Source organism: Chinchilla lanigera, unplaced genomic scaffold (genome assembly GCF_000276665.1).
Source record: "Chinchilla lanigera isolate Chin_1 unplaced genomic scaffold, ChiLan1.0 scaffold00091, whole genome shotgun sequence".
Classification (NCBI taxonomy): Eukaryota; Metazoa; Chordata; class Mammalia; order Rodentia; family Chinchillidae; genus Chinchilla; species Chinchilla lanigera.
Genome location: NW_004955492.1, coordinates 5,066,432 through 5,080,379, shown reverse-complemented (window position 1 = coordinate 5,080,379; position 13,948 = coordinate 5,066,432). Strand labels below are relative to the sequence as shown.

Sequence of the window (13,948 nt, the reverse complement as noted above, 5' to 3'; positions counted from 1 at the left end):
TTTTTATTTTAAAGAGAAAAACATCTAACAAAACAACAACAAAGAAGACAAAAACAAAAACAATGCATGACCTCAAACAAATGATAGGATATGGTTGCTACATTACATACTGTTCTCTCCAATGACGTTGCTCAGTCCACCAGATGTAAGAATATAAGACTGATCTAGCAAAGACAATAACATACAGAGCTTCACCATATAAAATGGTGGGAATTCAACAATGGTTCTTATATTGCATATCATTGTCTTCAGATCAGTCCTTCTGGTAGTAATCTCCATTATGCATTTATTAGTTCCAGTAAAAGAAAAAACTTCTGCATGAAAGACATAACATGCAGCACTGTCTTCTTGGGTTTGACTTATGTCATTGAATGTCCTCTAGTTCCATCCTTTTTGCAGTAAACGCCAAGATTTCATTTTTCTTTATGGATGGGCAACGTTCCACCGTGTGCATACACAACATTTTCCCTATCCATTCGTTGATGAGCACGTAGACTAATTCTATACCGTAGCTGTTGTTCATAGTTTCCTGGCTATTCTTGCTCAGTTCATTTTTGCAAATGTACTTTACAGTCAGCTTATCCAGTGGTTTTTAAAGATTGATATTTATATTGAGGCCAAATTAAATTTATAAATTAATTTAAGGATAATCAGTGTGGTACCAAATTTTCCCCCCTCAGAATGTGGTATGTGTTCCCACTGGCTCTGCTCTTCCTTGGCCTTTTAGAAAGTTTTTCTCAAAGACATTTTGTGTATATTGTATCAGTTTATTTGATGATACATTATTGCTTTGCCCTTGTTTTAAAAAAAAAGAGATACTTGAAGGACACTTTCCTCTTTGTATTCTCTACCTGTTGCTACTTATAGATATCATGCTGTTACCCTGTATATTAATTATTTATAACGCTATACTATTAAACTCTCATTGATTGTAGGGTTTTCCCCAGAAACCTTTTATTTTAAAGATAAAAGTGAACCAGGTGTGGTGGTGCACACCTGTAATCCCAGCACTCTGGGAGACTGAGGCAGGTGGATTGAAAGTTTGGGCCCAGCCTGGGCAACTTAGCAACTTAGTGAGACCATCCTTCAAAATAAAAAATAAAAAAGGACTGGCGATGTCGTTCAGTATGAAGACCTCAGTATAAAAAAAAAGAGACTAAGTCCCAAATAGGCTTCAGCAAAACTGTAATTGGGATGGGATGCTTCAGAGCTTACTGCCTGAGAATTCGGGATCCTTCAGAAAGGTAGAATTTGAGGGATGCAACCCGATTTCAGAAGTTCATTTTGCACCATTAAAACTGCATAAAAGCACAAGCTGTTACTTGGAAAAGAACTTGTGATAAGGTTGTGTGTTTGTCCTGTGGCCCAGAGTGGAGCTCATTCTCGCTGGCCACGGATACCGCAGCTTAGAAAGGGGCACTGCAGGGACCTCGGCCACCGAGACCCTGGGTCCTTAACTCTGAGCCCCTCCCCACCACAGACACCCAGTGGCTTCCTCTCTGTGCACATGGGGAAAGGAATGGAGATCTGTCACGCATACATTCCCTTAGAGATGCAAAGGAAAGTGGAATCTGCAGGTGACTTGAGGGGAGTAGGGAGGAACAGTGGTCACATTCTTCTTGGGTCCGGTTCCCGGTACCGGAGAAAAACCAAAAAAAAAACAAAAAACAAAAAACATTCTTCTTGGGTCTGATGTTGCTCTGGGGCAGAATGAACAAATCTGGTGCCAAAACCTCAATACCTTGGGGTACCCACTATAGTATAACCAAAGACCGGAGAGTTTATCTGAGGCTTGGAGCCCTTTTAGGAAACAAAGTTTAACTTCTTCTCCATCTTCACCCATCACAGCTAAGAGGAAGGGATGGATCTGCTGTCGAGCACCTATGGATTTTGCTCAGTGCCATTGGGCACCACTTATTGAGTCCTCAAACCAGACCTTCAAAGCATTGTCTCTGCCTTTATGGATGAAGAAATGAAAAGGGCATTTCACTTACCCAAGTGCAGGAAGCAGGGCAGGGAGGGAGGGCAGGACTTTGAGAACACAGCTCTAACTTTACATGCTTTACCTGTGAGTTTCCTATGCAGCTTTGCATTGAAGAAAGGATTCCACTTCTAAAGAGCCTGTGTTCTCCAGAAAGATCTATTCTTTTATGTTTTTCATGCCCAGCAGTGGGTGGAGGATGGGCAGCACCACCCCACTCCTGTCCCTGTTTCCACCACCACCATCACCACCACCATGCACTGTGTGGGTCCCAGCCCATGAGATGCCTTCAGAGGGACATTGGGGCTGGCATGTAGCATGACAATGGTGAAGAAGCTCCTTCAACCTCCCCATCACTGTCTGGTCCTCTCCAACCCACTGCCACAGGGGACTGGGATATACAGTGGTGCCGCAGTTCACAAACTTGATTTGTTCTAACTGAGTTGAATGAGAACTGAATCAAATTCAATGGTTAAGTTCAGTGCTGACCTTATGAGGAAATTTGATTTGGTTCTTGTCAGGTTTGGTTTGCAACCCAGAATTGTGGGAAGAATTAAGTTCATGAAATGAGGTACCACTGTATAACAAAGAGGCCCTGCCACAAGCCACCAGGTCCCATCCTTCAACATCACAGCAGAAGGATTCTCCAGGCACTGGGCCAGGAACTCAGTAACATCTTCCATAAGAATCAGAAATTCGGGAATTACTCAAACAGGATGAGGTACTTGAGCTTAAGCTCCTTAGATGCTCCTATGGATTAAATTTCTTTTTGTATATAACAACTGGTAGTCCCCAGTGCTTTAGTTATCACCTTACTCAAATGTTTTCTAAAAGCCCTAGAAACAAGAACTTTTAAGAATCTTCCTGCTCCTCCTCTAGTGTAATGGTTGCTTCACTGTGTCAACTTGAGAAGTCTAGAAACTTCACTAGGTAGCTCAATAGTTCTACATCCTAGTGTGTTCATGGTGTCAATTTGAGAAGTTTGAAAGTTTAATTAAGTGACTGAGGAGGGGGCCCGGTTCCTCGCTTTGTAAACATTCTGAGCTGGTACAAGAGGAGGGCATGGAGATGGTATGAGCGCTACACCTGCCTGGGGGTGGGTAACCTGCTTACAATGTAAGGGAGGAAAAGAGGCTTGCTCTCCCCCGTTTTGCCCTGGTTACTTTTGCTGTCTTCTGCCACCTTGAAATGTTGGCCCTGTGCCATGTCACCCTGCCTTGGAGCCAGCTGACTATGGGCTGAAACCTTTACAAACTGTGAGCTAAATAAATCTTTCCTTCCTTAATTTTGGGCATCAGGTATTTTGTCCCAGCAATGAGAAAAAAGTAACCAAGACATCTGGTTTTCCACCTGGGTTCCCTATGTGGTGCAATCAAACAATACTGTGAATGTTTAATTTTTTAAAAAAAATGTATCACAGTAAAAGACACGTTACCATGAATCCCACTCAAGACTTCCCTCACTTCAAACACACTTATCCCATCAGTTTTTGCTACTTTCTGAAGCAGTTCTGGAAGTACTCTTTTGTATTTTTAGTTGTGCTGTTTAGGCTACCTCAATGCCCTGAATCAACTAAAAATATTGCCCTTTAAGGGTCATTTTGACTTTGGGAAAGAGCCAGAAGTTACACAGTGACAGATCCAGTTAAAAGGTAGATGAGTACACACTGTAATTTTTTTTATGAGCCTACTTTGCTCTTGGCTACAGAATTCACCCAATTTTTGATCCCACCTTATAAAGACAAAAAAGAGGACTTCTACAACTGCTTCAGAACATGATGAGAAAAAATAATGTATTTGAAGGGAGGAAGGAGTATTTTGAGGTTAATAACAATGCATTTTTACTGTAATTAACTTTTTAAAATTTAAATATTCACCATATATTTCAATCAAGCCTTGCATGTGTATGTAGCTTTGTCATTTCCTGTGAATTTTTAAGAAAATGTAATTCTTAATGGTTTTGAATCTTTGTACTAAGCACATCAAACTGCATGGTAAAGAGCATTTTGGGGCTGAAAAATAACATATACAACACATTTGTCCATAGCAGCCTGTGTGTGTCAGAGCCTATAAACAGAGTCATGTATCTTGTGTCACCATAGAGAAAAGAGCTGCCCAGGCATAATTTGTTCTGTAGCAGAAGTTACTGCCCCCTGCAAGCCAGGATACTTCAATTTGTTAGCTGCAGAGGTAATAGTTCCAGTTACAATTGCTGTTACTTTTGTTTCTTAGAAATGGCTGGTCACTATGATGCATATTGGAAGAACCAGTCCCCAACTGACAAGCCATTTTGCCTCTGTACTTCCTGCTTGCTTATTCCATATAAGCCCTCGACCACCAGAGATCAAGACCTGACAGTTTGAGAAACAGCTGATTCCTAGTCAGTTAGGAACAACTGATTCCTAGTCTAGTCAGATTCCCAGACGTTAAATAAATCTACCTCCAAACCCTGGGTGTTCTTTTGGAGTTTCTGTTGTTGTTGCAGTTCTACTGGCTGATGCCAGGTTTACCCATGTTAAATCCAGTGTTAAGTCGTGAGGACCTGACTGAGAATCCCGTTCCACGCTGCAGATCCTTACCACCATGGCCAGAAGCCTGATAGGAGGAAAGATGAGCTGTGGTACAAAGTACCCCCCTGAGAAGACTTCCCACTGGCTTGTTTCTTCATGGGACAGATTCTAACTCAAATAGCTGGAACTTGCCTTTGTTTTCTTCTCTTTTTTTTGTAAGTATCGTTCCTCATACAAATATGGTTATGGGCCATTATACAACAGACATATCCAGTAAATACACTAAGTGAGGAATGGATGGGAGAAGAAATTGCTTTCTGATTTGTTCTACATGGAACCACCTGGAAATGTTGCAACATACCCTCTCTATCTGTACCACCCATGGAAAGATGCCCAGTGGGTTCTAGCTCCCAACAGTGTTGAAGAGTCTTGACTGTGAAAGTTTGACCACATGTCCCCGGCCACTGGGGGCAGGGTATGAGCCACGTCTCTCCCAGAAAGCAAGGCCAGTCTCCAAAATTGCTACTTTCATCCCTTTGTCTGCATTATCTTATTTTTTCACATTTGTTTACTAAAATGATAATGTATTGCATTTGTTTATGGAGCACAAAGTATGTTGTGACTTAGGAATACAATGAAGAAAAATGAAATCTAGTTACCAACGTATTCATCACCCACGTAACATTTTTTGTGGTAGAGACATTTGAATTTTACTTTTGTATTTGTAATTTTTTATTGGTATATGTTTGCAATACATAATGAATACATTCACTGTGGGGAACTGGCACATAGACATACCGCATCTTAGGCCCTTTCACTTCCCTTTCCCCACCGCTTCTCTCCTGGTCCTGAGAATGACGAGAGCTTGGCTTACTGAGCTTGCTTCTTTTGAATTGGCATTTGCGCGGTGGGTTTGCTACATGTTTTCTTGGGGGCTGATGCACCGGGCCAGGCAAGATGGAGCTGCAGGAGCAGCAGCCCCGCACTCCATCCAGGGGTTTGGCTGCAGACCAGCTAGCAACTGGGACTTCAGCCTTCCCTGCAAAAGGAAGTAGCCGGAAGCAGTGGGAAGAGGTTCTCTTTTTTTCATTTCCCCAAAATGTGCATCCCCAAAGCATACAGACAAACACATGCTGGATGAGCTTAACTGCGGGCTAACAATGCAGCATAAGCCTGCAACAGGAAAGTGTGGGTGTTCACCATCAAAGCCAATCTGAAGGCGTTTTCGAGGGAAAAGAGTCTAAGAATAGAGGAGGAGGCTGTGACACATGGGCTTTTTTTCCAGTGTTAGGGATGGAACCCAGGGCCTTCACATTGATCTACATCCCTACCCCTTTGTGAGAAAGGATGTCATAAAGTCACTAAGATACCCAGGATTGCAGCAGAATTGTGGTCCTCTTGCCTCAACATCCCAGAAGAAAAGGCCATTTTTTATGTCTAATTTAGCAAGTCAGGATCCTCAACAACCCCTGTGCGAGGCTTCTATGCATTTGCTGAAGATGCCACCCACAGCTGGTCTGGGAAGAGGCGAGGCTGGCAGGAAAGGCCACTGCAGGGAGTCCTCTGGGCACAGGAGGGGTGAGAGTGGTGCACGAAGGTCAGGCCTGCTGGGCCTCAGGCATTGTCCTCACAAGGATAGTTTGAAGGCCCCTTCTGAAACCTACTTCCAGCTCCCGCACTCCCATCTTTAGGTCCCGCCACCCAGAACTAAGTCCCAGCATGGGAAAGGGTGTCCCAGACCATGGAAGACTTATTATTTTGAAAGGTTTCCAAAGAAAGGAGACTCCACACCTTCCCATTTCAGTGTGAAAATGGCTTACTACAAGAAAATTATTCTTACACCTGATTCATTTCTTTACAAATGCTCATTTAATTTCATTTCCTGGGAAATCACCACTTTGTAATTCAGTGAGGACAGTCACAGGAGTTTCCCCCAAACTGACTCCAGATTCATCACAAACTTGGCCCCCAAGACCTACCATACAACTGAGACCATCGTATTCTCTCTCTCTCTCTCTCTCTGTCCACTGTGGCTCACTATCTTATTACATCCCATCCTACACAACCTCAAAAACTGTAGGGAAAAGTTTCCATTTTAATTTTGATATTACATATGCTCTGAATTTTCAGTCCTAAAAATGATACTGATGTCTGGGTACTTTTTTTTGCCTAATAGACTGAGATGTCTGCAAATACAATAAAAATATGCCAATTAACAGTTCATTTCTTTATAGGTCATAGTAACAGTGAAAGACTACCTTAATGGACAGAACCCATTATCATTTAAGTCTATAAGTTCTAGTGTTTGGAAAAAAATAATGAAACAGATAGCTCATACTAAGAATGCTACTTTTTCCTAAAAGTTATCTTCTGACATTATCAGAATCTCCTGATAACAGAAGAATTGAACAATTAGATTCCGCACTGACACTTTTATAACAGCCTTCCTCTCTGTACCTATTACAATGTCCTTGTCTAATTTGAAGGTCTAGACAGACTACTTCTCCCAGATTTTTTATTTTTGTTATTGTATTTCTAGCTGTCTGATTTATACCAATATTTACGTATTAACAATGATACCAATGGCGAGCATTTATGTAGATATGTTTCAGGATGATATTTTTCTTTCTGTTCAAACCAGCTCTATTCTTGCCAAATGCCCTTTTATATCTAGATCTGTGGTGGATTGACAACGGGCAGTCAACTTATAACCCCCAGCTGAACTGAGTAAGCGTGGTGCTGGGTGTTCGAGGCCCACCTGAGGACTGTTGCCAGCAGCATAAGAGGCAGAACTAGAGAAGAAGTTAGGCTGTTGGGAGCTGGTAGAAGCTGCTAGGAGCCTGTTGGAAGCTGTTGAGAAGCGGTAAGGAGCTCTTGGTTCTTTTGGAGGACCTTGTCATGCTGGGTTTCCCGATGAACTTGGCTGTTTTCATCCTCCAAGGAGCTTGGGACCTTGTTGTCACTGAGAATGGCTTTGGTTCACTTTGGGGGAGCTCTGGTCCTCACTGTGAGCATCATTTCCTTGCTCTGGTAGGGAAAATAGTGCACTGCTGAGTTTCCTGGAGAAGCTTGTCACGTTGGCGTTCCTGAAAGGAATTTGGTTTTCCTCATCATTGGAGGAGCTCGGAACTTCACTGTTGCTAAGGATGGCTGTGGTACTTTTCAGGAGAGCTCTGATTCTTATTTTAAGCATCACTTCCTGGCTCCAGTGCAGATCCCTCAGCCTGCTAGGACAGATCCTTTACCCCACTGGCACAGACTTTCTAGATTCCAGTGCTGACTCTTGGGCCTTCCCAGCACAGATCCGTGAAACAGGACTGCATAAGATATTGTTATAGGCTCTAGGCCTCCAGTTGGACTCATGGGAGGCAATGTTATGAGCTGGATCTTCAGTTATGAACTCTAGATCTTCAGCAGGACATTATCATGGGATCCAGGTCCTCAGCTGGATTCTTTGGTCTGTAGTGTGTGGACAGATCTCTTGCACTTTCTTGTATACGATTCTGCGGGTGACCATTATAAATAATCATAAATACGTGTCCTGTCTTATATTGTTCTTGTAAAACCGCCCAAAACCCAAACCAACACAAGATCTGTGGTGTGTTAAGTTTCCAGTCTGTGCTCAAACTTGCAGTCATCCCATTTCAGCCTCCCAGAGTCCTGGGATTACAGGTATACCTGCAGCTGAAACGTTGATTCTGGTCTGCAAAGAAAACAGTTAAAGTTCTCTTTACTAAAATTGTCTGGAGCACACAGTGATTGGACGTATTTAGTACAACATATGAGATGTTTGAAAAAGCCACTTGGGAATTTGTAGACACTGAGGTATTGCTCAGTAATGACCAGGAACCACAGAAGGAGACACTGTGATTCCTTGCACCAGACCCAATGTCCAGCTTCAGTCAAGCCACAGTGTCTCTCTTCTGTTTCTTTGACTGTCGAGTTTCCTGCCCCTTTGATATCTGGTTACCTAGAAAATGAGAAGGCCTTCCCTGAAGGAAATGGTAGAGAAAAGTCCCATGGCCACAGCAGATTTCGGAGAAGAGCTGCAGGGAAGGCAGCTGAGAGTACCATCCTGCCTTACCCTGCAAGAAGGAGATCCCCAGGAAGGAGACCTCCAAGCCAGAACAATGTGAGGGGGTCCTGTGCCCCTCCTGGGATGGGAGGCTGCCTGTGCAGAGTGTGCCAGTGCCCAGGTCAGCGTGTGCACTGGGGGAGGGGCATTCAGGCTCATGTCCGTTTTCCTTTTCCCCCTCTCAGGAGTGTGAAAGGAGGGTTGGGGGGATTTAGACAGTAAATTGTTTGGGTTTTCTTGTTGCTTGATTGGATTTTTGTTGTTTTGTTTTGTTTTGTTTTGTTTTTCAGATACTGGGAACTAAACCCAGGACTTTCGCATTGAGCTACATTCCCATGCCTTTTCAAAAATTTTTATTTTGAAACAGGTACTCAATAAAGCACTGAGTTTTCCAGGCTGAAGTGGAATGTGCTATCCTCTTGTCCCAGCCTCCCAGAGTTCTGGGATCACAGACAAGCACCACCATACTGGCCTTAGACAGGAAACTTTTAGCATGGCTGGAGACATGTAATTAACTTCTTTTTATTGAAAATTTTATTTGTTCTGAATACAAAGCACCAGAAATGCTCATTCTGGCTGGGTGTGGTGGCACACACCTATAATCCCAGCACACAGGAGGCTGAGGCAGGAGGATCACTGTGAGTTCAAGGCCATCCTGGGTTACAAAGTGAGTTCCAGCCAGCCTGAATTGCACAGTGAAACCCCATCTCAAAAATACCCCCAAAAAAGTTCATTATCTGAACAGTTTCAGAAAAAGCCCAGGGCAGTGGCATGAAGACTCTGGGTCCATTTGATCATTCATTTCTTTTCTTTCAAATAACACTTACCCAGCTATGCAAGGCTTTGCACTGTGTGCTGTGGGACTAGAAAGCTACATTACAGTCCCACTCTTAGGAATCTCAGTGTGATACTGGGGGAGGGGGCAGCACATATACAAAAAGAAGATGCTAAATGGGGAAAATTAATCCATGAATGATGTAAAGAATCAAAATTCTTTGTAATCAAAATTTTTATTGTGGCAAATGTACACCACATAAAACTAAGGATTTTGAGTATTCCTCAGTGTCAGTAAGTACATTCACATTGTGGTACAGCATCACCACTGCGCAGCTCTAGAACTTTTCCCTCTTCCCAGGTGGAAACTCTGTCCCCATTAAACAAAAGCTCCCTTTTCTCCTTTTCCCAGCCCATGGCACCCACCATTCTGCTTTCTCTCCTCATGAATTTGGTTATTCTAGGAAGCTTATATCAGTAGGGCCATATGCAGAAGTGGTCACTGAATATTGGGAATAAATGCTGCCAAGCTGCTGCCGTCAGAGCATCTGTAGAATACTTCTTTGCATAGGATTTGGAAAAAGTAAAGCAGATGTTGGAAGAGAACCCTGTGCTTGCCACATAAGTGCATCATTTTCCTCCCCTAGGACAGGACTCGGCCTCTCTAATGAGTTCCTTATTCGTGTACAGCCCAGGCCCACTTCTGTTTTCTGAACGCCATCCAGTCATGCTGTATGAAGAGAAGCCGTGCAGTGGGAGGTGACATTGTTCTCACTGCCTCCAGGGCTGCACACAGAGGCATCTGTCACTAGAACACGCTTCTCCCCAGAAAAGGAGAGCAGGGGTTAATTAACAGCCCAAAGTCAAGCGCTTCTCAGTGTAGCCTGAATGTCACTGGGGAACACTTGAGTTCTCTCTTCTGCATCTTTCCCCTCAGTTGTAGGGCTACCCATATGTATTCCTTTTAACTCACAGAGACTGTGTCTCAACAAATTAGGAATCATTGAAAAATGTCATACTCAGAGATGGGGCCTTCCAGTCTCCCTGACTCTATAAGAGGGCCTTGCACTAGATAGCAGACATTTCCCAGCGCTCTGGAGTTCAGGGCAGCCTACTGGATCCAGTGAGGCGACACTGTCAAAATGTAGACCTTGTCTCAGCCCTTACAGTGCAGTACCAGCCAGTGGCGGAACCAGCATCTCCACATGGTTTGTACTCACCAGGTAATGCAAATGGATCACAGGGCACTGGAATGATTGATTTCTTTCGTCAGATGCAGTTCTACCAACACTATGACAGGGTCAAATCCAGAAAACATTGGGAGCTCTGTAAGGCTCCTCTAAGAAGTGGGGTGTTTTTGCAACCCCAATCTCTGTCCACACTTCTCTAGCCCATTTCAGGCAAGATAGTCACCTCCTTGGAACTTCAGGGAACTCATTACCTTCCTCCATGGGCAGTGTGATAAAACAAGAGCCAAGGGCATGAATCAGTGTGGGATGGGGGCCTGACTCAGCTCAGCCACTGTGGCAGACAAGAGGAACACCACTGATGAGGCTGACAGCTCCCGGAAGTGGCTTGGAGGAAGTGCAATAGAACCCTGTTTGCCTATGTAAATGTAGGGGGGTGCAGGAAATGAAAGTGAAGCCAGAACTTTCAGGGCCCTTCTATAAAAGGCCACAGGAGTCTTGCTGTAGTTAGCTTCCTTGCCATGACAACAGGAGAACTTCCAAAGCCTAGGTTTCCTCATCTGTAAAGCAAAGAACATGAATTTACCTTTGAGGGTTCCCATGGGCTTCAGGTGACTCGCCCAGTCCTGATTTGGGGCCAATCTACTGATGGTGTGATGACAGTCAGCCAGAGAGGGGCTCCCTTGCTGGGGAAGGAGCCCCCCCCCAGCTACTTAAGTGGTCTACACTTGCGCTTCTGCCAAATCGGCTTCATAATGACCACTATGCAATATGCATTCTGCACTGTGATTATTATGTAGATGCAAGCATATTTCATAACGATTACCATGCAACACGCATTATCTATTGTGATTATTATGTAAATGCAAATGAACATCCTACTCTAACATATGTCTGGTGGACTAAATCTTACTGCCACATTGACATAAGCTTTAAAATATTGCTCCATTGTTTGCTATGGTTCAAAAAGGCTTTTGTTATAAAAGAAATAGAGGTCATTGCAAAAATTGCCAGCACACAGACAGTTAGCTGTAGAGTGCAATTTAAAAACCACTTCCCCGCCTTGCAGCCCTGCTTGGATAAATAACCCTGCTTGGAAAAGAGTTTTGGTACATCCTTCCAGAAATATTCTATGCTTATATACAAGCGTATATAAATACTTTTGTTTTGCACAAAAGCAAATCACACTAAAATGTTACTCTGCAAATCTTTTTTTTCTCCCTAATCTCTGTGTCTGGACTGACTTGCTGTCTCTGACAGCTGTGCAACATTCCACCATGGAAACAGGCTGTAGTTTATTTAACCAGAGTCCAGAGCTTTGGTGAAAGGCCAAAAGGCACTGGATTCTTCTTTTCCTGTGAGCTGATGCCACACTCCCCACACCTACTTTCCTACCAAATTGCAGGTGCTCCAAAACCGCAGGCCCAGAAGGCTGCATCCAGAGGCTGTGTGCCTTAAACTGGGCCACTTCTCATGGTCCCAGGAAGAAGATGAGCTTGGTTCAAAAAGTCCTACAGGTTCTATCAGGGGTGAGGTCATGAGTGGATCAAGGAGCCTGTAGAAATCCCTCCCTTATGCTGATGGCCTCGCCCTCACTCAGAATAGCAATGAAGGCTCCTAGACCTTTGGGCCCCTAGAGACACTTGGTTCATCTTCCCAGACATGGGCCCAAAGCCTGCAGATCAGAAAAGGAATCCCTTTCACAGCTCAGTCCACTGGGGTTAAGACTTCCTAATGGAGTGCCAAACACAAGCGGCTCTTGCAATCCTACCAAGGTCCTGGAGAAGCAGTAAGGCTATGGGCTTGAAAATGAATTTTGTGTATCACGTCACTGGCCCAAGCCATGGAACCCACCCAGTTTGGGCCAAGTTTTAACTGTCAGTAAGGCAGCTTCCGAATTTCTGTATTGCATTTCTGCCTAGGTATCCCCTATACACACATTTAGACATTTAAACAGTTGTATTTATAAACTTATAATCAATCTTGGGTCTATTCTAACCCTCAGCAACATCTTGAAGTCCTAGATGGGGTATGCTAGCTACATTTATTCTGATACTCATTTAACAAAGTCCTCAACAAAAGCAGTCATATACCTGTGTGTTTCCTACAACCATGGTTTACATCACACTTTGAGGATTGCTGCCCTAGGGCCATCCAACATCTTCTCAGGGAGCTGTGTCTCTTTGCACAATTTAAGAGGAGTCTCTTTACTGATGTTTGGAACATGGAAGATGTGTGGAACAAGCCAGCCAATCCTTTTCTTCCCTGTCTCCAGCACAGGATGATATTTTTGGCCACAGTGATCCTCATGGAATGTTTTTCTCTTTTTCTGGAAAGAAAATAAATGCCTCCATTCCCAATTACCACTGAGGAGAAGTAGTAAAGAGTGAGGAAGTGTCCAGGGACTCCTACTCCAGCAGATGTAAGGATCTTTTTATTGCCTGACATGCTCCAGGCCAGGCTCACATTAGTCCTATTTTTAGACTTTTGGGTAGACTTGATGAATTTGGCCTCCTTTTCAACAGATCATATTAATGAACCGCAGATGGGCCCATAATTGATTCCTTTCTATCGCAATTACTTCACAGGCAGGCAAAAGTATTCAGTGTCTCCTTGGTGGGTAGTTACCTAGTTTCTAAAGCTCCAGGCTCTGTCTGGGAACAGGTTTTCCTCCTGGCTTGGACATCAGAGGACAGATGATCCAAGATGGATTCACCAAGGTACTTGGAAGCACATCCAGCATCCTTGGCAGTTACACCGGGTGCTTGGGGATCTTGGCAGTTCTGTGTTCAGTTGCCTAGAGATGCTGACAGTGATCATTTTGGTGGATGGAGGCAAGGGCTGCATCACTGGAAGATATTCAGAAACATTTCCGGCATGTAGCATCAGACTCACAAACCCCATTACTCTGGCAGTGTACCTAAATTCATCCATCCTGTCTTCTATCGGCCGCCTTTGAAGTACTGCTAGATATTTAGGGTATCTCAGGCTCTTCAACTTCAGCATACTTTCCCTTAAGAAACTTACGTTTTCTCTCTGACACCATGTGTGATCTGGGCCAGTTTATTCAGTGTGGCCATGGCTGCTGGGGTGATGGTGGATTGGTGTTGAGTTCTGATTCAGAACCATGGGAACATAAAGTTGTAAACTCAATGATAGAAGCCATCGTCCATCTAGAACTCTGACAGCCAGTGGTGGATGGCACAGTTGCTGCCCTCCTCCTTTTGTAAAAGGAAGTGAACGGGCAGGCTGGGCATTACCTACTTGACGGATGCAGAGGAGCAAGGAGGGTGACAGAAAGAGAAAAACACACTTTACCCACATTTAGATTCTGCACAAACATTTATCCGTTTTCTAAGGAGTTGGTGGACTCTGGACTCTGGCAAGTCCAGTAGACTGAGGGCATCTAAATTCTGCCAACC

General features: G+C 43.9%; 1 long non-coding RNA gene across 1 annotated transcript; it reads right to left on the bottom strand.

Annotated features, from left to right (window-relative positions):
• Positions 1-9,555: 9,555 nt before the first annotated feature.
• Positions 9,556-13,626, bottom strand: LOC102025696. Its single transcript, XR_264049.1, has 2 exons — positions 12,620-13,626; positions 9,556-11,086 (listed from the first exon to the last, which is right to left on the bottom strand). It is a non-coding gene; the product is annotated as an uncharacterized LOC102025696 (long non-coding RNA).
• Positions 13,627-13,948: the final 322 nt, after the last annotated feature.